General features: G+C 38.6%; 1 long non-coding RNA gene across 6 annotated transcripts in view; it reads right to left on the bottom strand.

Moving 5' to 3' along the window:
- Positions 1 to 22,376, bottom strand: part of LOC104691267 — a 78,210-nt gene that overhangs the window by 38,559 nt on the left and 17,275 nt on the right. The window contains exons 1-2 of one of the 6 annotated variants that reach the window (XR_005604286.1): positions 4,178 to 4,374; positions 2,759 to 2,826 (exon numbers count right to left, since the gene is read on the bottom strand). The exons of 3 other annotated variants lie outside the window; for them this stretch is intronic. This is a non-coding gene — a long non-coding RNA (uncharacterized LOC104691267). Of the gene's footprint in view, positions 1 to 2,758; positions 2,827 to 4,177; positions 4,375 to 22,376 lie in introns of those variants that run through there. 2 more of the 6 variants (XR_005604288.1, XR_005604287.1) reach the window with 2 other exon arrangements.

The following is a 22,376-nucleotide window of genomic DNA, read 5'->3' as shown; positions in this document are numbered from 1 at the left end:
AAAACAGATGACAATTTTTTACAAACTTCTATATTTTTCTTTCTCAGTGAGTTCCACTGTGTTTCAAGCCATAAACATTCATTCAGCTAGTTCCTAACATTTACTAATCCTTTTACAGAAATAACAGAATAAGGCTCCAAATGACGAGTGAAGGACTGCAGCTAGGAGATCACTAAGGTCAGTAGCTAAGGAATATGAGGTATACCATAAGGTATGAATCTCTGAAGAATCTCTCTTATGAATCTCCAATATCCTATCTTTGGTGTTAACATCAGATGGAGCAGGAATGGGAAGAGAGGCTACCTCTGTGTAACTAGTGACTCTATACCTCCTTCTTATGTCTCTACCTCTTCAATCCTCTCTCGGATTTGAGCTCTCCTGTTCTTTCTTTCTTCCTGCAAAGAGACACGATATACATTTTTTAACTCAAAGTAGCAACTTGAGATCTTTGAAAACAGTAAGAATAATAAATTAAGGTGAAGACCAACCCTATGTATGATGGAGGAGATGGAGGCTGAGCTGTAGGAGAAGGCATGAGAACTAGTTTGGTAATCCAGGATCATGTCAAGACAGAGAACTGTCTTTGGTTTATGAAACAGAAGTAGCCCAGGTCAGGTGGGGTAATATGGGTGTAGGGCTTAATCTGAAACACACAAAAGTGTGCAGGGCTCCTGCAGTTGTTTGTGCCATAATTTTCATACCAGACTGAACAGCAAAGAGCAATGATTTATATGCAGTGACTTAATGGGATGAGAATGAAGCTGAAGAGGAAGAACTCAGTACAAGGTATGTGCTGAGGAGATGGGAAATTTAAATGTGTGAGTAGAGATTAAAATGCTCCCTTTCTCAAAAGCATTAAGCTACTGTAGCCACCAGAATACAGTAGTAGTTTTCAGACAGATAATATCTCCATCTCTCACCTGTAAGCCATCACACAGTTCAACCACTCTGAAGAAGAACCTGAAACTGTCCTCCCTTAACTCACCACATATAGAACAGGACCTGATGGCTTCATCCTTTTGAAGCACTCTCTTTCAAGCACAACAGAATTAACAACAAAACTGAAAATAACAAGATGTTAAAGTCTATTCTCTGCCTTCTTTTCTTACAGTGTGTTCTGTATGTTCACAACACACATATCTCCACTCTGCCTGCAAACTACACTGAACAGATGGTCCTTATGCCAGCCCAAAAATTAAACCTGCAGCTTAATCCCTAGAAAGAATCTGAGATACCGCAGTTCAGAGCTGACTGATGTTGTTCTTAGGAGAAACCACAGAGGCAGAAACACTTATAAAAATATACACAGCAAAAAGAGGCAGTATCCAATGGGCTGCAAAGCCTTTCTGCTAAAGTTTTCTTTTTCTCACTCTTCTTCAGTCCTTTTCCATTAGCACATGATGTAATCTCTTACCAGCCTTTCCTTGCCTAGTATTAAACTAGCAGATCACACTTATCTTCACCTTGCTCCTGACAGTCCTGATGGCAAAAAAACCCACAGCACAGCCTTGAAATGAGACTCACTAGAGAAACATACCTCTCATTGCTCCAAAATACTCACAAATATTCATGAAAGAATCATGATGTCTTACCCAGATGACCTCATTTGCAATCAGAGCTCCAGCAGTTTGCTACAACTAAACTGCTCTCTACAGCCAGAGAGAAGACAGGTTATACAGCCAGAGGGCTTGCAAATGCTTTGCTGGCACTGCTGGGAGCAGGCAGGTAAGATTAAGGTTACCTAGAGGGGTCCATAACAATGGGATTCTGCTTTGCAGTGAATCCTGGATTGAACCCATGCACATTTTCATATCTAAAAATGAGTAGTTTACCTTTTACTAGATTATTTTCAGAGATGAACCAAGCTGTTTAAAATTGAGTTTTATTAGGATGAGACAAAACAATAAGTGTATCTTGAGAATGAAGGCTGAAAAAAGCTGAAGCACTAGCTGAGGTATTTTTAGACTTTAAGCTCTCCAGGGCAGTGATGGTCTGCTGTTGAGTATTGTACAAAGCTGAGCATACTGCTAGCTCTAAACAAGTACATATTCCCTACCACTGAATATCTTCACATTAGGTGAAAGTAGAAAATACTGATACAAATAAATATGAAGACAGAAATGCTTTACTCAGAGACAACATCTGTAAATCAAAGTACACAAAAGGATTCCCTTTCCAAAATCTGCAATAAACATGCAGCTTGACCATGCATTTCCACAACCATCAGTTTGTCGTATGTAATCTCTACTTACTGCAGACCAAAGCAAGCAAACTTCCAGGAAATAACTGCCAAAGTGTTAAGAGCTGATAACCGGAATTCCAAGGACAAAGATTTTCTAATGTTTTTGACTCAGGTCAGGCTACACTAAATTGCATCAACTAGAGAATACCATAATTGAAACAAAAAATAAATTACCAGTTGAAATTTCTTTTGCAAAGGCAAAGAATTCCTAATCAAGAGCATGATTTTGCATTCCTTTGCACCTCAGGACATCACAATTGTGAAAACTAGGCAGCATGGAAAATACTACCATTATAGATGATAATTCTCTATTCATTTACATCAGAATTCCATTTTTCATGTGCCATACACAAATGTAAATAACTTCACAAGAGGTAATCATGCTCCTGGTGTTTTCCAAGATAATAATAGCCCATTCAATAATAGTTTTAAACCCCAGGCATTGCAAAACCCAAATGGGATAAGAGAATGTATTGTTCAAACTAAAAAACAAAGGAAGTTAATCAAAATCCTTACTTACTACAGCTGTCTTCAGACATCAGCCTTGACAGGTATTTTTTAACCACTGATTAATGAGTAGACACCTGAAAAAAAAGACTACCAAATTGTAACTTGTTTGCTTAAACAGCACAAAAGTCGTTGTAGAAAAACAAGATATTGCCATAGAATTTATGCAAAAAGACACCTCTTCAAGAGAGCTAAGCTACTTCCTTCTATCTTTTATCCCTACAGACAAGATGGTTTCAAAAATATTGGTCATAAAAAGAATTCAGGTATATTACAAGGAAAATAATTACAAGATTTGATTTCTAAAGGAATCTGAAACACATATCTATACTTTCAGTAATTTGTTCAAGACATTTAAAAAATAATTGCAATGAAATATATAGGAAAGGAAAAAGCAACCTATGAGGCATAGGTTTCCCAGGAAAAATATGGGGATCATCAGACAACAGAAATATTCCCTGAAGTAATTAGGAAGATGTTAGAAGTATCTCGGTGGACATAATTGTTTCACTGTGTTCATCCCCGGTCTTGTGGACAATAAAGAGATGACTAATTTCTGAGACCCAGCTTACTTCTTTGTGAAAAAATGTCATCCCACTGAGTTCATTCCAAAGATTCTGAGGTTTTCTGTGAGGAAGAAAAGGGGGGAAATGGATGCTTTTGTCACTCTCTTCAGCAGCTTCTTAGACACCATCTGGTTCAGGCTGTATCATACATGCGTGCACAGACACAAATCTGCTCTGGACAGACACATGAAGAAGGTCCATTAGTTGCAAAAAAACTAGACCAGCTTCATCTGTGCTGTCACAGAGCACAGAGGGGAGCAGAAACCCTGTGCTGGAGAGTGCTGCAGAGCCTGAGCAGGCTTGTACATGGTGGCATGAGGTGCAAGCCTCTCCTGCTCTCTAGGAATGTGTTGACAAGTAGCATTGCAACAGTGCTCAGCATGGCTAAACAATTACTCCTAGAACTGCTGATTATAGGCAATGCTCTCTCAAGTAGGAGAAATCAATACTATGCTTGCTATAGGAAGAGGTCATTTAAAAAAAAACAAACAAAAAACAAACACACAAACAAACAAAAGACCACAACAACAAGAAAAATAACCAACCATAACAACAGCAAAAAACAGCAACAACAACAACAAACCAAAACCAAACCAAACAAAAAAACAATAGAAAAAACCCCCTGTATTAGGAGCCAGGAGAAAATTGAAGTGATTGGTGTTGCCGCAGATACTTTTGTGGTATTTGCTACCGCTTGGGTGTATGTAGCAGTACCTACTAAAAATGATCTAGCAAGCCTGTGTGTGAAAGAGGAAAAGAGGTGTCACTGATCATGCAACAAAAATGCCCTTTGGCTGAAATGAGCTAATTCTTTTAGATCACAGTCTGACAGTTAATTCTTTGGAGGTTACAGCTTAAGTACCTTTTCCTTCACAATCTCTGTGTGGATATCCCTTGGAGAGGAAGTGGAGAAAGGCTGGTAAAAGACAGATTCAGAAATCGTAGCTTGGTGTCACCAGGAGACTCTTCTTCCCTTTTGTGTGCCTCAGCCTTCATTAACTGAAAAGACTGAAAAGCAACCTTAAAAGCTGGCCAGTGGTGCAAACCTAGGTCTTTCGGAGAGAACTGGAAAAATCAGGTGATAAAAAATGATAGCATAGTTATATAAAAATAAAAAAAAAAAGAGGAAAGAAGAACGAAACTAGATGAATCTAAGAGGTAAAAACTGATGTGGTGAAGTAAATGAGCTATGAGAAATGGTGGTTGAAACAGATGACTTCAAAACAGTCTCTGCATCTCTAACTTACGTGTTACTATATAAATATTTTAAGATATTAGAAATGTGGTGGGCTGCAATCAGACAGGACATAGAAACGGATTTAGTACCCTCTATTATCCTTTCTTCCCTACTACTTGGGTTTAGATGTGACTGAACAGTTAATTACTTGCATTGCTGTCTTGGCAGACAAACCAAGGCAAACAATAAACTTGAAGCTTCTCCAAATTCTTCCATTTAGCATGTGATTATTTGCTAGTGTAAAGAGCCTTTGCCATGAGACCCAGGTATAGTTTTGTTGGGGATGTCACAGCTTAATTTGTCTGACTTAGCATTTCACGCTGTGAAATTTCTTCTACAGATTTAATTGTACTTGGCAGTAATACAAAAAAATGCACAGGAGTTGCACCCAAGCTACAGAATCTTTCAAATTTATCCATGAAGCTGAAGATGATTTTATTTTAATGCTCTCTATCAGACATTGTGATCTGATGTATATGTTGCCTGCTGACAGAAAGGATGGTCCCGTGTTCACCCAGCTTGCCTATTCCCACCATCATCAGCTGTACCAGAACTAGTATTTGTAGGATGAGTCAGATCACCAAGCAGCTGCACAAATCTCAGGCCTACCCAAAGGAGTAAGGAAAGCATCCAGTTGGGGGTGGTGGTCCATACTTATGTCAGATTAAAGTGACTAGTATCACCACAGGCTAAAACAATGTGCAGGATATTGCTCTCAGCCTGCAAGCAGAAACCTCAAACAATAGAAAAACTCAGCTGAGAGCACTGTGTGACCTTTCAAGTTAGCATGCTGGCAACAAAGTGTTTTGAAATGTGACCATCTGTTTTTGAATAGATAACTGGAAATTCAATCTATCATGCCCCAAGTTCCTTGACTTATTAAGCACCAGTAAGTCATTACTTGCCTGTTCTAAGATCATAAAGCTATATACAGTCAGGTCCCCTGTTTTTTGCCTGCAGCTAAGCACAACTTCTGAGAGTGAAAGAATGTCCCAGCTACCACCTGGGTTCCTAAACACCTAACCCAGCAAGAAGGAAGCACAGCAGACCGAAGGCCCCTATACCAACTTCACTCAACTTCCCTTGTCTTTAATTTTTGACCCACAGCAAGATGTGAAGACCACTGGTGATCCAAGCTGAGATATGTTTCTGTGTTTAAGTTCTTAATTACAGATGTTCATTTTTGTTGGTGCTGAAATCTTATTATAAGATTCATATCTTATTATAAGATTCGTATCATAACTTCTGTTTGTGAAAACAGAAAATTCCTCTTTTTACATGTATACCGAAGTGTTGGGGTGGTTTTTTACTACAAATGGAGCAGCTATGCCCCATATCCTCTAAAAGAATTACTAACAATAACACATTACTACGGATTAGAAAATAAGCTGAAGATGAAGAAAAACTATACAAAAGAGACAAGAAAACAAGGGGCATCACAGGCTAAAAGAGAGAAAAAAATTAAGAAAGAGCAAGATTGTTATAAGAATTTTGCCTGAGTGAAACCAAAGGGATTTCCACCATATAATTCACAGTTGAGTTTTATATGGAATGATTAAACTTCTCAGAGCATTATTAAAATCTGTAGTTCAAACTCTTGCTGTAGCTATTATTTTCAAGCGGAAACTAGAGATTTTTATAATTTCTTAAAATCACATCTGATGAACATACACTGTGTATGTAGTTTTGCCTATTAATAGCAAGAGACCTTATAAGGAAAAGAACTGAAGTACAAACTTCTATAATTTAAATTTATTCTGTTCCACATCATGATCTTGTCAAATCAAGCCAATTTTTCTGATATTTATTATGTGAATGTGTCTTCTTGTGCCAAAAATAGACATAATATCAATTTGTCAGTGTCCAAGGTCCACTCCGATCTACCTCTAAAATCTATCATCTTAGGTTTGTCACATGTTTTTTTTGTTGCTAATAGCCAGTACTCAGCCAGGGCCTGTTTACAAGCTGGAGGATCCTCTACCAGGTTGAATACTGCTGCCAGAGAGCAGGCAGGGAGTTTGGGGGCCAAGCTGGGGTATGCTGAGGAAATATCCAAACAATATGAATCCACAATAGCCAGAAAGTTTGCAAGTCCTGTCTACCTCAGCCTGAGTGATGAAGGGGTCACAAGCAGAGATCACCCCAGTTTCTTCCCCCTAGAGCCTTCCTTCTGGGCTGTGATTACCAGAGCAGGATAAAGAGCTCTTGGATACAAAAGATCCAAGACAGAAAGGAAATATGTTTCAGACTTGAAAGGAGACAGTCCAGGCCTAAGGAACTGGCTTTCTATTTTGATTCTTTCTGCCATCTGAAATAGCCATTCCCACTAATTCTCTTCAAATTCCTTCCAGGAGTCATCTGCTCAGTGGGCAGAGCCTCTCCAGCTGCCTAAAAAAAGTGTTCATCCCATTGCATGAACTTCCCAGTCTTCCAGCACTCAATCATTCTCCTGAAACTTGGCCATTGTTTCCATCTTCACCCTTGCCCTGCAACATGTACAGATGCTTCCTGTAAAGCTGAGGACTTTAGTTGCACCATTCAGGAATGTGTAGATAAACTGGCTTTGAAGAATTTCATTATATGCTTGCATGAAAGATGGTGCATAAAAATAAAGTGTTTCATTGTCTGACCAACTCAATCAGATCTAGTATTTTCACTTGTTATCACTGGAGTAGACAAAAGCCTCCTACTAGTGGCAGTTGTTCATAAATAAATATACACACACTCACATACATTTGTGTGTATCTATGTGTGCATAGGTGTGAGCTGAGAAATATTTTATCTGAATAACTTATTGGTGGCTTTCCTGATGCATCAGATAAAGATTTATTCCTTCTCTGGGGTGAAAGTTGTCTTTTCTCTGGGGTGAAAACAAAAAAATAAAAAGAAGGTAAAAGTGCCACTGCACTGTTATCATTACCTCTTTTCCAAAGCTATAGTATTTCTTAGAATGTGGTGAAAATTCAAAATGAGAGATAAACATGGGGAATATTTGGAAAATATTATAATTCTATTCAGCACTGCTTCATATTTTTTCTTGGTTTTCTCACTGATTTTAGGCCTCTGCCCATATGAATTCACCAAAGAATGATGCAAATATGTTGAATAGCAAGGAAGAGTTGATGACATTTTAGAAACATGCCAAATAACCATTTATTTTCCCATGTGCAATATTTAAAAACTGCTTTTTAATACAAAGTATTGGCTGTTCTGTCAGCTTCAGGAATCTCTCCAACAAACTGAAGAACCATTGTGAAAAAACAATTGAGTGAAAGAATGAAGAAATGGATCATTTGAACTCAGACTGCCCTCATTGCAATAGCAGGTCCCAGGCCTTGCAGCTTTCTTTTTAAACAAACACAGTTCAGCAATGGTTTTTCACTTTTACAGAAGACCACAGTTTTCCTTTCCACATTTTACTGGAAAAGTAATAGGCAAGTCTACATTTCATCAAAACAATCATTTTAAGGAGGAGTATTCTTACGTATCTAGCACAAACAAAGTGTTTACAAAGAATGATTTTGTACTGGAAAGAATAGGAAAAACACAATCTGACAGCATATCAAAGTGACAGTGAAATGAGTTTTCTACTCAGTGAAGTAACTTCTGCACTGTAAAACCACTCATGTTGGGGTTAAATAAGTTTATGGAATGCAGAGTCCTCTCCAGGTTAATACAGAGAAGGTTGGTATCTAACAATTCCCTGCCACCAGTGATATGATACTATTATGGATACACCCACAGCACCTGCATAAGCTCTAGCACAGCAGGATACCCTCTCACAGTGACCTTTTCATAATACTGCACTGTATTTGCAGCCATTAACCATGATAGCGTTGTTATGCAGCTGCTATGCTGCTGTCTTGTGTGGGTGGCTCTCTAAGGCTGGCTTTTTTAAGGGTCCTTGAAATCACAACAGGATAAATCTTCTTCAGGGAGAAAGTTCAACCACATTCTTCCAACAAAAAGAAAGTCTTTCCTATCATGCAGTCCTTGAACTCACAATTCCCTGTTCTTCTCCCCCCTGCCCTAGTTGACCCACAATAAACACAAAAAGTGAAATCTCAGGTTTTCAGAACATTTCCTATATGCAACAGGAAGGGTTTTAAACTCCCTTCCACATTCCCTCGTTTCATCACTGCTGCTAAAAGAGGAGCTGGTTCACCTCAGCATTGAGCAAACAGGCACACTGAACCAAGCTGAAGACACCCATTTTATCCTGTGTGAACAGCCTGTGTGGCCAACAGGAATTTTACACCTGAAAAAACATCTGTGACACCACTGCTCCCCAGATCTGGACTGGAGGCAGGCCTGTGACTCCTTCACAATAACAGGAAACACTGTTGTCAACAGAGAGCAGGCTGTGCCAGAGCAATCTTTTCTATACATGCTCAACGGGGAATGTAAAGAACATTCCCTTGCAAAGTTTATTTGGACAGCAAAGGGTGTGGGAGGGCTGTGACAGACTCTCATGAGAAGCAAGGTGTTTTCAGAGATCACTGTTAAAGCCTGAAATTCTTTCCATCTCTTTTAAAAATGGGTAAAAAGAAGAAGGAAAAAAAGTAAGTGCTTTGTGGTTTGTTTAGCATTACATCTCTGCTTGTTATGAAGCTGTGCTGGCCCATTATAAAGACTGTACTACACATCCCTTCCCTCCACTTTCCCTTTTTTATGGAGCTTTTATTTTCACTTCTTCCCTCATCCATCTGTCTTTGTATGCTGGCTCTGCAAATCACAGCAAAGAGGCTGTACATCAATCCAGACTTTCCCCAAATCATCTCTTCCATGTTGTCCTTCGGGACAAGAGGTGGTAACAAGCCATCCCTCAGCATGCTCCCAGAGCAGCAGCACAACTGTCTGCCCTGGGAGCTTAGACTCTGCGTGGCCACAAAAATCTCAGTAGATGTCTTTTCATAGGCAACATAGTCGAAGGTATTCAAGGCAGTCTTCTCATCACAGAAAGATCAAATAAAGATATTGCTACAAATATTGATAGAATTAATGTCTCTCTTCCATCTCTGTTTATACACCCACATTCCTCAATCTTATTGAAGGGGAAGAAATGTAAGAATCTCTCTTCATGAAGATTAGGCACAATTTCTTTTGGGTAGCCCTTTCTTTTTTAATTAAGGGACTTTCTAAAATTATGAATTATTTATTTCACGTCCTTTTATGAAGAAGGTAATTCGGCTGTCTTTTCTGCCTGTGTTTGGGTATTGGCAGTTAGAGGAGAGACATCAATGTGTTGTACAGCCTTCTTAACATTTAACATTGCTCAACAGAGCTGCTGTAGGCAGGTGCTGTAGGAAGTGCCCAACTATAGGCACAGTACACGTGCCCCACTAAAGTCTGGATAACATTCTGGACTAATCTTCCATACGGGGGTATATTTGGCCATAGAAATTCTCACAATGGACTACAATGAAATTAAAAAGGAAATAATAAAGTTTCTTTTCCACATTCCATTAAGTCCTATGTCATTGGTTTGGCTACAAATAAATATGAAATATTCTTTTGGAGTATTCTGAAATAAGTGACATCTCTAATTGCTATTCCCTCCTCATCAGAGCTCAACTGTGAATAGCTTTTTCTGTGAGGAGCTCTCTACTGTATACAAAAACTCAGATATATTTTGGACCTTAATGTAGAAGTCTCTAGGTAAAGAAGAGGCGAAGAATTGCTGTAGTGCAACTTCTCTCTTGTTATATTTCCTACCAGGTTCACCTTATTGTCCCCTATGTGTGGGAGCAGCAGAGGGTTCCTGGACTTCTTCAGGCTGACTGTGGATTTCTCCTTGCTGTAGTTCTAAACACGTGAGCCAGTGTGTTCTTTCACTCCAGGTTTACATAAAAGTCTAAGTGTACCTTTCTTGAATTAAAAAAGAAAAATGTCTTTCTCTATAAAATTCTCTGTGGAAACTGAATGTCACCACCCAGACAAATCCAGATACTTTCTGTGAATCTGAGATATTCAAGTACCTGAAAAGCCACTGCCTGCAGGCACCTGCACAGCAGTGGTTTTTTGTATTTCTCTGTGCAGAGGATAACCAAGTCTCAGACTTGCTCCGATCTTGAGCGACAGCTCCTTTCTTACCTATATTCTTCACACAGTAAAGAAGCACAGAGCACTGCACCGAAATTCATGATGTGAAGTCTGACTTTCACACATCTAGAAACATTGATATCTCAAAACAAGGCAGTTTAAGGTGCTTTTTGGTGTTTAGAGCACCACCCTATGCTGTTTAGTAGGTAAAAAATTATTGGGAAGCAGGCAACTGGAATGTACTGATCTCTCTTTTCTGTTTAAGTTGTCCCAAGCCCTTGACCTTACAATGCTGGACATGACACCACCACGATCACAGAAATTACTTCAGGATAATTCAGAGGCTGCTGTGTTAGCTGGTCAGCTTGGGCATCATAGGAAATCTAAACAGGAACACGAAGCCCAGCACTCTCTGGTTAACCACCAAATTCAGGCTACACTTGCACACATAAAATTCACTCTATTGTGAACCCACACACCATGAAGCAATAAGAAAGTAATTTTTTAAAAAGTGCTTAAAGTAACTCGTTGACAATTAGTTGTCACTCCAGTCTGAGTGTTGGCTCAAAAAAATTGGTTAAAAAATGCTATTAGACAACGAAAAGACCAAATGGGTTATTCTTTGTGTGTGGTATCCAGAAGATGTAAGGCTGAGTGCATAACTTCTGTTGGTCAAACTTAGCCTTGTGGAGAACAGCGCACTTACAACTCAGCTGTGGCTCCAAGCCCCAGTCTTTGAGATCAGTTTGAAATTGCAGTGATACAGCGAGTTCAGCTCAGGGTCTATACCAATTTTAAGGAGCATTAAAAAATAATAAATTATACCATTTAATGGTGCAAAATGTTCTCCTCTGCTATGCTGGTTGAACCACAAGAACCTTGTATGGAGGGGATAAACATTGGGATATAAAGGAAGAAAAAAATCTTACTGTTTCTGTCCATCTGTGTTCAAGAGTGGAGCAGATGTAGACCTGGGATACCATCAGGTGAGGGAAAAACCTTTGTTATGAGAAGTGAAGAAGGTAGCAAGGTTTAGCTCATGTCATAAAATGGGAAGCCCTATTGAGTGAAAATTTTTCTTCTGTTACATCTATGATTAGACAAATAGCTGGCCTAGAAACAAATATTTTTTTAAACCAAGAGATGAAGTTGACCCAAGATCAAATGGATCTACATTAGCTATGAACAAAGCTAAACTGAAAATTAAGTTAAAGAAAAAGAAAAGAGTTGTTAGAGTCACCAGAATTGTGGACCCAGTTGGCCCTTTCCTGACTGGTGATCATAACATCCTCCCCAACTTCACTTTCCATTCTCCACCACGATCTCTCATCTCCATTCACATTTACCTAAACTGAGCAGCAATTAACAGACTAATCTAAAGTCATGTTTTCATTTGGGAACAGTACAGTGTTTTGCTTAGCTTAAAGTAGTTCATGTAATTTTTTTTTTCTTTTTCCTTACAACAAATATTTCAATGTTTTCTGCCAAAATTAAATTCTCCTTGTGGGTAGAGCTATGAAGGGTCTTGCTTTACATAAGATTTGTATGCTTTAATGCTTCAAGGAATATAATTATTTAAAATGTTTCAGGACATAATCAGAAATGTATACTTCACAGCCTTGTGAGCAAAAAAAAACCCAACGGATGGTGCAGCTTAATGCTAGAGACTAATGCTGAACTTCATCTTTATGGCATACTAATGAATGCTTTTATAGCCTAGCTATCCTGGCCCCTTCATTCTATATCAACTGCACAAAATGCATTTCAAATCAAAGATAGAAAGCCCCATTAAAAAGCCCGGGGATTTACAGATATTAATTCTGTTTGGATTTTACCTTTCAACAGTGAGGAAAGGTTTGAAGTGTTGTTGTCATTCCCAACTGGCTGCATCTGAAATGTTTAACACAGAAGTAAGTGTAGGTCTTCTGGAAGAAGTTTCTAGAGCCAGAAAAATATGGGCAATATTCCCATGCCTACTTCTTGTGTATTTCCTCGTTGGCAACACAGACACATTTTAATCCATCTCAATGGCTAAGATGCCTCTCGAGTGAATTCATATTCATTAATGACGAATTAATTTCCTCTGTGTGACTCATCCCTGTGGTTAGCATGTACTTATCACAGACTGTTAGAATACCTACTCATGTAAACCATAAGACAGGAAAGCCCTATGGCATGTAGAATTTTAGCCATACTTCATGGATTTAGGAAATCACACTAGAAATCTCTTAGAAAGAGTTTCTAGTGGAATGTCCTGTGCTTCCAACTTCTGTGTAATAAATAAAAACCTCTACAAAACATTTTGTGATTACTGTCCTGTGTTTTCTTTTGGCTTTTGCTGTTTTGTGTTTTGGTCTTTGGTTATTTATCTCTGGGGAGTGTAGAGGCCATTCAGTTTGGGGTTTATGTAACTTGGTATCATTTTCTACCATACATCCCCATCAGAATTAGGAGTACATATAAAATTTGGGGTTTTTAAACCTAAGTGAACATCCATGGAATTTATTTGTGCATATAGAATGGTTTAGTTAATTTTCAATTTTCCGTGCCAGGAGTTGCAACATGCAGGCAGACCACCAAAGACAAGGATACCTGTTTCAGAAATAAATTTTACTTTCACTTTTTTCCACTTACATTTTGCTTTCCTGATGGTATCTACCCAGAGGAAAATGTGAGTATTTATACTGCTGTGTTCCTGCATCTACCAAATAAAACATACTGATTCCAGGAAACAGGCATTTTTAACAGCACTCCTGATATTCTCTGAAAGTGTCTGAGCATTGTTTTTCCATACACTTTATCCACTCCTCCAGTTTTCCTCAAAGGAGGCTAAAAAGTTGCTTGACTGTTCTCACAAAAGGCTAAAGAAAAGTTTCTGGGACACAGCAACAGCATTATGCTCATTGAAGATTGGCAAGAAAACAGATAATCAAGGCCAAAATTTCTCAGTCTGCTCAGGCCCTACCAGTTGCCTTTTAGTCCAACTGCCAGCTTTCTTTATATCCTACAGCAGTCCCAGGCCAACCAGTGAGTGTAGCAGGTTAGCACTGGGATTTACAGGGCCTGAGATCACCATATCCTTCTAACATTGTCAGGGTGTAATTTCAGAGATAGATAATGCAACAATATTTGCTCGTAAAACTATCTGTTAGCTGGGGAAGAAGGCCAAACAACTGAAGAAGTTCATTCCCAGGAGAAGGATCCCTTAGCATTAGCTGAACCTGACCCCAAGCACCCATCAATAACAAAGATTCTAATGCCTGTGAACTTCTGACTTTTACAGATTCTTATTGGCACTTGATATGAAATCCTAGTAGAAGGTTTTCCTGGAGATGATTTGTAAACAAATTTGTTCTTTTGCATCTTCTATGTTTTTAGAAGCTACACAAAATATAGCAACTAAGGAATAAAACATAACAAAAAGATGGATGGATGCATGCATGGTTAGACAGATAAAGTAGTTTGTATTTAAAAGGACTGGCAAATCAATTATTACAGAGAACATACTGAATTTCTTGGAATTTTGCATACTTATGAGATGAGTGACTGATCCATCATTAGTAGGGGAGAGGAAAGTAATATTTCTGCTATTCAAGTATGACAAAAATGAGATATTAAAATGCTACCTTTTCCTATTGCTTATTATTTTCACAGAAAGAAAGTAAAATATGCTCATCCAGGATGGAGAATTAATTTTACTGTTTGTTTGGTTTTTTCTGTTACAATAAAGTTACATTTTAACTGTGTATACACCAGGATATATAGAAATATATGCTTAGCTGATTAGATGCATGTGTAGTAGGAGTTAACAATGCATGTCATACATTCTTTACTTTCTAGATGAGGTTTTGTAATCTACTTATAATAACAGTAGAAACAACTTTTGGATCTATGACCCATGATATACCTCAGGAATGTAGACAAGAGCAAAGTCTTGGACAGTATGAGATGAAAAATAAAACTTCCTTGCCTTGAGACACCTACAATCCTTAATCTGATCTTCTATTATATATTTAATGTGAGGCGTAACTGTAAAAATATTAAAAAATTTTTACTTAATTGAGTCAAAATCGAAACGTATATGCTTTTTAATTTGTTTTCTTCTTAAATCAGTATTAATTTTGGACAAAATTAATTTTTTCATTACTCAGACTGAACTCTGAATGTTATATAAACTATTGTTCCTCAAAAACAGAGGATACAAGGAATAGGGGAGGGAGCAGTAACCATACCCAGTGGAATAAATGGGCTTTCAAAGCTGGGAAAAGCTTTGTCTTTGCTTTCTGATTACTCTATCTCATTGTTTACAAACACCAGATGTCTTAGAAAGACCTCACTTTTTGCCACATATTTTCTTTCTTGATGAATCATTCCACCCATTTTAACACCAAGAAAATGCCAGTTCTTTTTTTATTCTAAGGTTACCTTTCAGTAAGTTCCTTTTAACATGCTGCTGTAGCTCAGTGGAAAACTGCTGGGAACTTGGGAGTCTACTGAATACCTATTTTTTAAATACTAAGGGGGAAAAAAGTTTCACTGATGTAATACTAAGAACTTGAGAAATCAGAGTCTCTCACCTCTCTTTCCCTTCCCACTGCACAGACGATTAACAGAGCCATTTTGGAGATGCTGACAAAAACTCCAAGGTTTACAACAGCTGGTATGTTTGGAGACAGTACCCTGGTACCATCTGTGCCTCTCCAGTTTCAGCCAAATTAGTCTCCTGCCCAGTTGCAGAGTGGAGAAGAGGAGCTGAGAGTGACAGGGAGCCCGGGCAGGTGGGGAGTAGGGCGCCAAGGGCAGTAGTAGAGTCAGATCCATGCCAAGGCTTTCAGCTTCACTATGTCCCAGCTGCTTTGATGGACAAAAGGTAATCTCTTCAAATGACCCGATGGTTAGCTCACACTAAAATCTGCACCCTCAGAGTATGCTTTGTCTGCAATTATACTGTCAAAAAAAGAGATTGGGGTACTGTCTGCTGGCCCATAGGTTTGGTGCCAGGGTACGGTTGCCCTGGTCTCCTCTGCATCCCACTGTCCATTGGAAATATCCCTTGATTTATTTCCTGTTCATGCCTGACCACTGCCTGTGAGAGTGCTGCTTGATGCAGATCAAAACTGCAGGGGAGGGTGCTAACAATTAAACACCACAGGCAATCAAGCCCTTAGCCCTGTATCTTTACATCATTTGTGCCCCCACAAAGTCCACAGCTGATGCTATTCAGAGACAAAGAGAAACAATCTGAGGAATACTTTGGTGAGAAAAAACATTTCTTTGATGTCAAAAATTGTCAAAGAGGTTCTTGCTTTACCCTAAGTCTTTCAGTGATACTTCAGTAGCAAGATTTGTCACCATTTGCGCTGAGACACCCAAGCACTTGAGCATGTGGGTAACAGTGGGCAAGAGGAGTCCTGAGAGATACCTGGTGCATGCATTTGATTTCTCACAAATGTGGTGGGGCTTTTTTGCCTGGTATTTTTTTTTGTTTGTCTGTTTTGTTGCTTTGGGAGTTTTATTTGTTTGGGGTTTTTTTGGTTGGTTGGTTGGGCTTTTTTTGTTTTGGTTTGGTTTTTATTTTTGTAACAGCAAAATAATCTCTGTAGATCACTGTCACATTAACTGGTGATTATAATTTAGTTCATTCCTATTAGAATCATTGCTCTTTGGGTGACTTCCAACTTGTGGTGAGCTTAGCAGTTACACTGTAGGTAGATAATGAAATCATGTTTGAGGGCTAATAATGATCTGTGGCAGACACGTAGTGACTTCCTTGCTTACTGAGGAGCAACTTAAAGCTTTGGGGGGCCTACACTACTTCTCACCTGAATTTCTGTGCTTCTGGGGCTAGGATGCTGGGTAATACTGAATGGGTCAACAAATCAACACCTTCTGTAGTGACAACATGATTCTTTCACCTGGCTAATCTAACAAGACTTAGCAAACTGGACTAGGGATTCTAAAAATAATGTGTAGCTCTTTGCATTGAAAAAGTACACACATGACCGTTCGTATACTGTTTTCAGTATAGTTTTCCAAGATAAACCTACATTTTCCAGAGATGAGAGATTTGTTTTATAATTGCTCATCATGCTTTAAAAAACTAACAAAAAGGCACACTAATAAAAAGTCCTACTGAAATAATAGGTATCCTTTGAGACTGACTGCTATATGTTTCTCAAGACACAAAAGATCTTTTATCTGTGATAATGGGGACTGCAGATTAGTAGAAGGGCAATGTAGGGCCATAGATACTAGAGATGTGATGGTGAAATAAAATGTCATTGGCATAAAAGGCTGTAAGTGAAAATTATGAAAGTGCCTACAGCTATTTGGACAGAGTAACTGAGTTTCCTGTAGCTTTTAATTACTTCTGTGATTATCTGCTGAAAGTGTATGTGTGCCTGTGTACACGGGTGGTTTGTGGGAGCAATTGAATAATGGATTGACACATGCAGACATTAATACAAAAATATTGGAGAACTGCTCAAAATCCTGTAGGAAGAAAGGAGAGTACCAGATTTGTTTATATTCATGGGATGAGAAACCTTACAATATTCATGCTAAGAGTGATTAAAGTAAAAACAGATGCACACAAAGAGAGAGGAGGCAGTTTTGCTCCTCTTACTGCGTCGCTTTGTTTAAGGAAAACTCAAAATGAGTTCCTCTCTGCTGAAGTAAACTCTGAAGACTCCCCACTGAGCCAAAAGAGGGAGTTTTACAGTCCCATTCACTTTTCTTCTGCTTTCCCAGCATTGTGTCAACCTTTGCACTGTGTCACACATCCGCAGTGCAGGGCACAATACAGCTGCCATGCTCAGATTGGAGACAGGAGAGAAGAATCAATTAGTTTTTCTCAAAAACCTGTGGTCTAGACTTGTGCTGTTGCACATCTCTCATTTGGCTCTGCCATCCAGATGCGCTTTGCTGTTCATGTCTGAATATGGAACTCATTTTGTTTGAAAGCTCTTACATTTTAAATGAGAATCTGGTATGGTAATTAGCTGTTCCAAAAATGAATACATTCAGAGAAACACAGCAGGCTAAAGGAAAAGGGACCACAGGCCAGGGATAGAATGAGGTAATTTATGTTTAAATCTAATAGGCATGTTTTTCATATTTATATTAAATTTCAGTAGTCATTCTTGAGCCAATGTTGTTATAAAAAAGTAAAAGGAGGAAGAAGACATTAATAGATATAAAACAAACAAAGGAAAAAGAAACATTTGAATCTGAGATTAGCTTTTCACAGGTGAAATAAATTTGTAGAAGAAAAAAACATAGTGTGACTTTTCAGAATATTTTGCTATTTATGAACACCGTGCATAATTACTTAATATAAATAATTCCTACATAAGCAAAATAACTGCTAATTGAATATGAGTCTAATAATGAATGATATTGCAAATGATGTAAAAGACAACATCCTGTATTGCACTCCAGAGAGAATACACAATACTCTGTGAGTGGAAATCACTGTAAATGTTGAAAAACAAAAAAGAAGAAAAAAAATCCATAAGACCTTCCACTTTGTGATTTGCAGACACAAACATGGGTCAGAAAACATGGGATGGGACCTGCATGCAGTATATTTTTATTCAAAAGTAATTGTAAAAAAGGACATTACTTTTTAATAAAGAACTCAGGAGCAGAGAATATCTTTAAATGAAAGCTCCAATATTTACTGAAATCTGGGCAGTTTTATTAAAAATATTTATTAAGAGAACAAATACCATAATTTAAAAACTTAAAATTTTAAGCACTTACTCATAAATAAATATATCTGCATTATAATTAAGAAAAAATATGGTACCTTGAAATTTTTAGAATAATAATAGGTTTACCCACTCAGGATGCTGTCATTATCAGAATAGTCAGTAACCATAGTAGCTTGATAAAAAAGTATGCTATCTGAAGAACATATGTTACTTAAAGTTTACATATGAAAAAATCTCCAAACAGAATGAAACAAGCAAAGTTAAAAGGAGTTAATTTTCAAAACCAAAGCCATGTAACAACATATGTTAATGTACATTTTCAAATGTATCTTATGATTCCTGTGATAATGACATGAGGAACAAGTGATGGCATCCACAGCAAAGACAAGAAATTCTGCTGCAAGCCTTATGCAATCATTGGGATCAAAATCTCCTCTGACAGCCGCAGCACTCTTCAGCCAGCTCTGCTGCTAACACTTATATCCTCCTGTTTCCATTTTCCTTTCTTATTCTCCCCCTCAGTCTTGCAAAGTCCTATGACAAGAAACATTCTAGAGGCAGTTGGAGCCCAGGCAGTTTTAGTTTTCAGCATAAGGGAAGAGGGCACCTGATGCCAGTGCTGAAACCATTCGTGCTGCTTGAACACCTTATAGGCTGGGAAGAGTTGTGTACTCCCTGAGGCCCCCTTTCCTTCCAGCCTCAGACCTGGCTTCATGGCTTCCAGGTTCCCTTTTTAGGGAGGACAGGGATCCTGGCATGAAGTCAGGATGCAGCCAGCATGCTCCTTGTTCTCACAGTTTAATTGTGGGCAAAAATTTCACATCTGCTGCCTCGAGCTATTAAAATGGACTTGGGCTTGACAATAGGCAGTTCAGTGAAGATTTTTTTCTCTATCAGTAGTGAAAGTCAGCTTAACATGTAGAGCTTTAAGTATTGCAAAGCACAGAAAGGACAAAAACAAAGAGAAAAACAGATGCTGCTGCATTAAGGAAGTGGTGCTACTTCACTTGGACTTGACTCTGTAACTCACTCCAGAAATTACTGCAGCTGTAGACAAGACATGATCAGTGCTTAGGTATAAAAAAATTAACAAAGACATGAAGGTCAGGACTCTCTGAGAAGAAATAAAAAGATAAAGCCTCATGAGAGTGGACAGAGGCTGAGGCAGTGGAGACCAGAGAGGCAATCAGAATTTTCTTCTCAACTCATACAGTGGAATATGTCCTTGCAACGAGCAGTGAAAAACATTCATAACTAGTAAGTAGTGAGCCAAGCATGGATACTCTTGCTACATTTTTGTCTAATGTTAAAGCAAATAGTTTCCAATAAGAAAGAATATTTATTGCATAAATAACTAGAATATCTAAAATTACAGTAGAGAACAGAAATATATAAATTGCACAAGAGATTTTTCCAACTACAGAGAGAAAAGAGGAACATTTTTCCAGAAGCAAGTTATTCTCCAATTGTTCATGTAAAATTTCTTTTCTCTTTATTTTTTTGGGGTGCTGATAATAATAGCCAATCACTGCTGGAGGCAGAGTACTTGGGAGACAGAAATATGAGTATCCCACTTTGATGTAGTACAGAAATAATTAGCCCCCCTTACCAGAGGGAAAAAAAAAAGGAAATAGAGAAGGGAAAAAAAAAACCAACACCCCAAAAACTCCTGAAAGATTCAATTTTGTACTCTGTTCTTGAACAAGAACTACAGGTTATACAGAAATGGATAGGTATCCCCTAGGGACAAGGGACATTTGTTACAGAGACTTATCACCTGCTCATGTTACCGAACAGACTTCCAGCTACCCTTTCACATGCACAAATCCCATCCATGAGCACACTCAATTGTGGTGTTGTGGTGGTCACTTCTGCAGCAAAGGTACCAAAACAATTTCTGCTACAGCTCTCAATTTTCAGTCCTTGAAAGCTGGCAATTTCATGATATACTGCTTCATCTTGTCTTATTCCACTGCATCTCAGATGCCCTCTGAACTACACTTTCTCAGATGACAAAGCCTACTGCTTTCTGCTCTTCTTATCACATGTTTTAAAACAGCCTGTCCTTTCACACTGAAGTCACTGTCTACCATGTTGATGGATATTTCTGTTTTCTCGAGGCTACAGGCAGGAAAGATCATGCCAAAAATCCCATGCATTTATATTTAGTACAAAGAAAACAGCCCAGGGGGTTATGGACTTTTTGGGTTTTTTTTTTTTTTTTTGGAAGATTGACAGAGGGGTTGTGTTGGGTCCATTGTTTCTTTCTTTGATTAGTTTTTGCTTTATGAGAAACTACTGAAAACACACTGAAAACTGCAATCAGAAATGAATGTCCATGGAAGAAAATGACAATGGGATAAGCATGAAACAACAACCCCTGAAACTTTCACAGCTTCTTAGATCAAGGACTCCCTAGTTTGTTCCCAGCTTGGTGATCTCCTCCATTAAAAGCTGTTTTATAGAACTCATTGGGATTTTTTTCTCCCATGTATAAATTTAACTGATTTTTGAGCTCATGAAAACTGTTTCTTCAGAGCAGAATATGGGAAGGATTCCCACAGACCCTGTTGATGTGTTGTGAAGAAATGCTCAAGTTGTTTGGTTTGAGCTCATTTTGGTGTGCAGCACTGCTGGAGTCAGTTCAGCTGCTTCTCTACTACAATGAAAGGAATTCTTGCACATTTATAATTATTTGGTATTGTGCCAGCACTGTCATTTACCTTAAATTGTTCTTTTTTTCCCACTGTGTTTTACCCACTTTGAACCTACTGATGGGAAGCTTTCACTTGGTGAGACCATGTTATTTTAGACTTTGATTGTAACATGGGTATTCCACTTGCCAGATAAATTATCTCCTCTTTACACACATTCCCATTTCAGCTTATCCTGCTGGAGCTTGGCTGACTAAAACCATGTAGAATATTAGGTTATTACTTCCTTGGGGTCCTGCACAGTACAGTCATACTTTCTTACCTTGACTGGAAAAGCTTTCTCCAACTTTCTTTCTAGGATTGCCATTGACTCTTTCCAGGGCTGTTTTATAGCCATCCTGCAGCTGACTCAAGCACCCATTTTCTCTTCTTCCCTAATTTACCACTGCTGACACACCAGAGCCTTGGTAATTCTTCAGTGCGTGACTTTGTCTACCATAATGCAAATTTCCATCTCACCTGCTATCCAGGTCACCCAAATTTTCCTGCATGGTATTCCCATCTCCCCATTATTGAGAAAGTTCCCCAGCTTTGAAGCAATGTCTGAACAGCCTGACTGCACATCCTTTAAAAAGTGGCTCTTTCACTAACCCACGCCTTTAACCTAACCCTCCCTTGAAGCCTCTCTTGTGGAAGGTGTTTTGCCACTGCAGATCGACTGGAAGCAAGGCAGCAGTGGTAAGCTTCCTTCAGGGCAGCACATCACACACCCAGGATTACAGAAATGAAAGTGTTTGAAGGAAATGTGGTCTGTTTAGCACAGCAAGCCACATGCCAGGCTTCTATGAGGCTGAGCTATATTAAGGAACAAATGTCAAGACATTTTACGCTTCTGACAGGTCCAGTGCCTCTCATGGGCAAAGGAAGAGCGCTGAAAGAGCACCTATGAGTTACTACACCTGTGAGGGATAGGGGCAAATGGTCATCCCAGTTCCCCAGTGAAGAGGATGGGCTTCTTATAAGCTGCCCGTGAAGGTTAGCATTGGGACCAGGGAGTGCTGAAAAGACAAATATGAGGGCTTCTTTGCCAGACTTCTCTCTTTTGCAGAAATGTGAGCATGTCTAGACTTCATGGGAACTTCCCTGGACATGCAAAGGTTAGTCGAAGTACACATACATACTCAGACATGCACCAGCAGACATTAATTAGGCTAATACTAGTTGACTGAATTCTGTCAATAAAAATTTCCTAATATGACATCTTCCATTAAAAAACATTCATAATAAAAATCCTTCTGGAAGATTGAAGTTGTTTTTCTGTATATCCTCACTACCAGTATAAAATGATTTAATAGTACCTGGGAAGTGACTAATGAAAAATAACATAAAATTTACCTCAAAACTCTATGTTGC

The sequence above is a fragment of the Corvus cornix genome, chromosome 3 (genome assembly GCF_000738735.6).
Source record: "Corvus cornix cornix isolate S_Up_H32 chromosome 3, ASM73873v5, whole genome shotgun sequence".
In the NCBI taxonomy this organism is placed as follows: domain Eukaryota; kingdom Metazoa; phylum Chordata; class Aves; order Passeriformes; family Corvidae; genus Corvus; species Corvus cornix.
The sequence above is the reverse complement of the archived record's forward strand: the minus strand, read 5'-3'. Positions and strand labels throughout refer to the sequence as shown.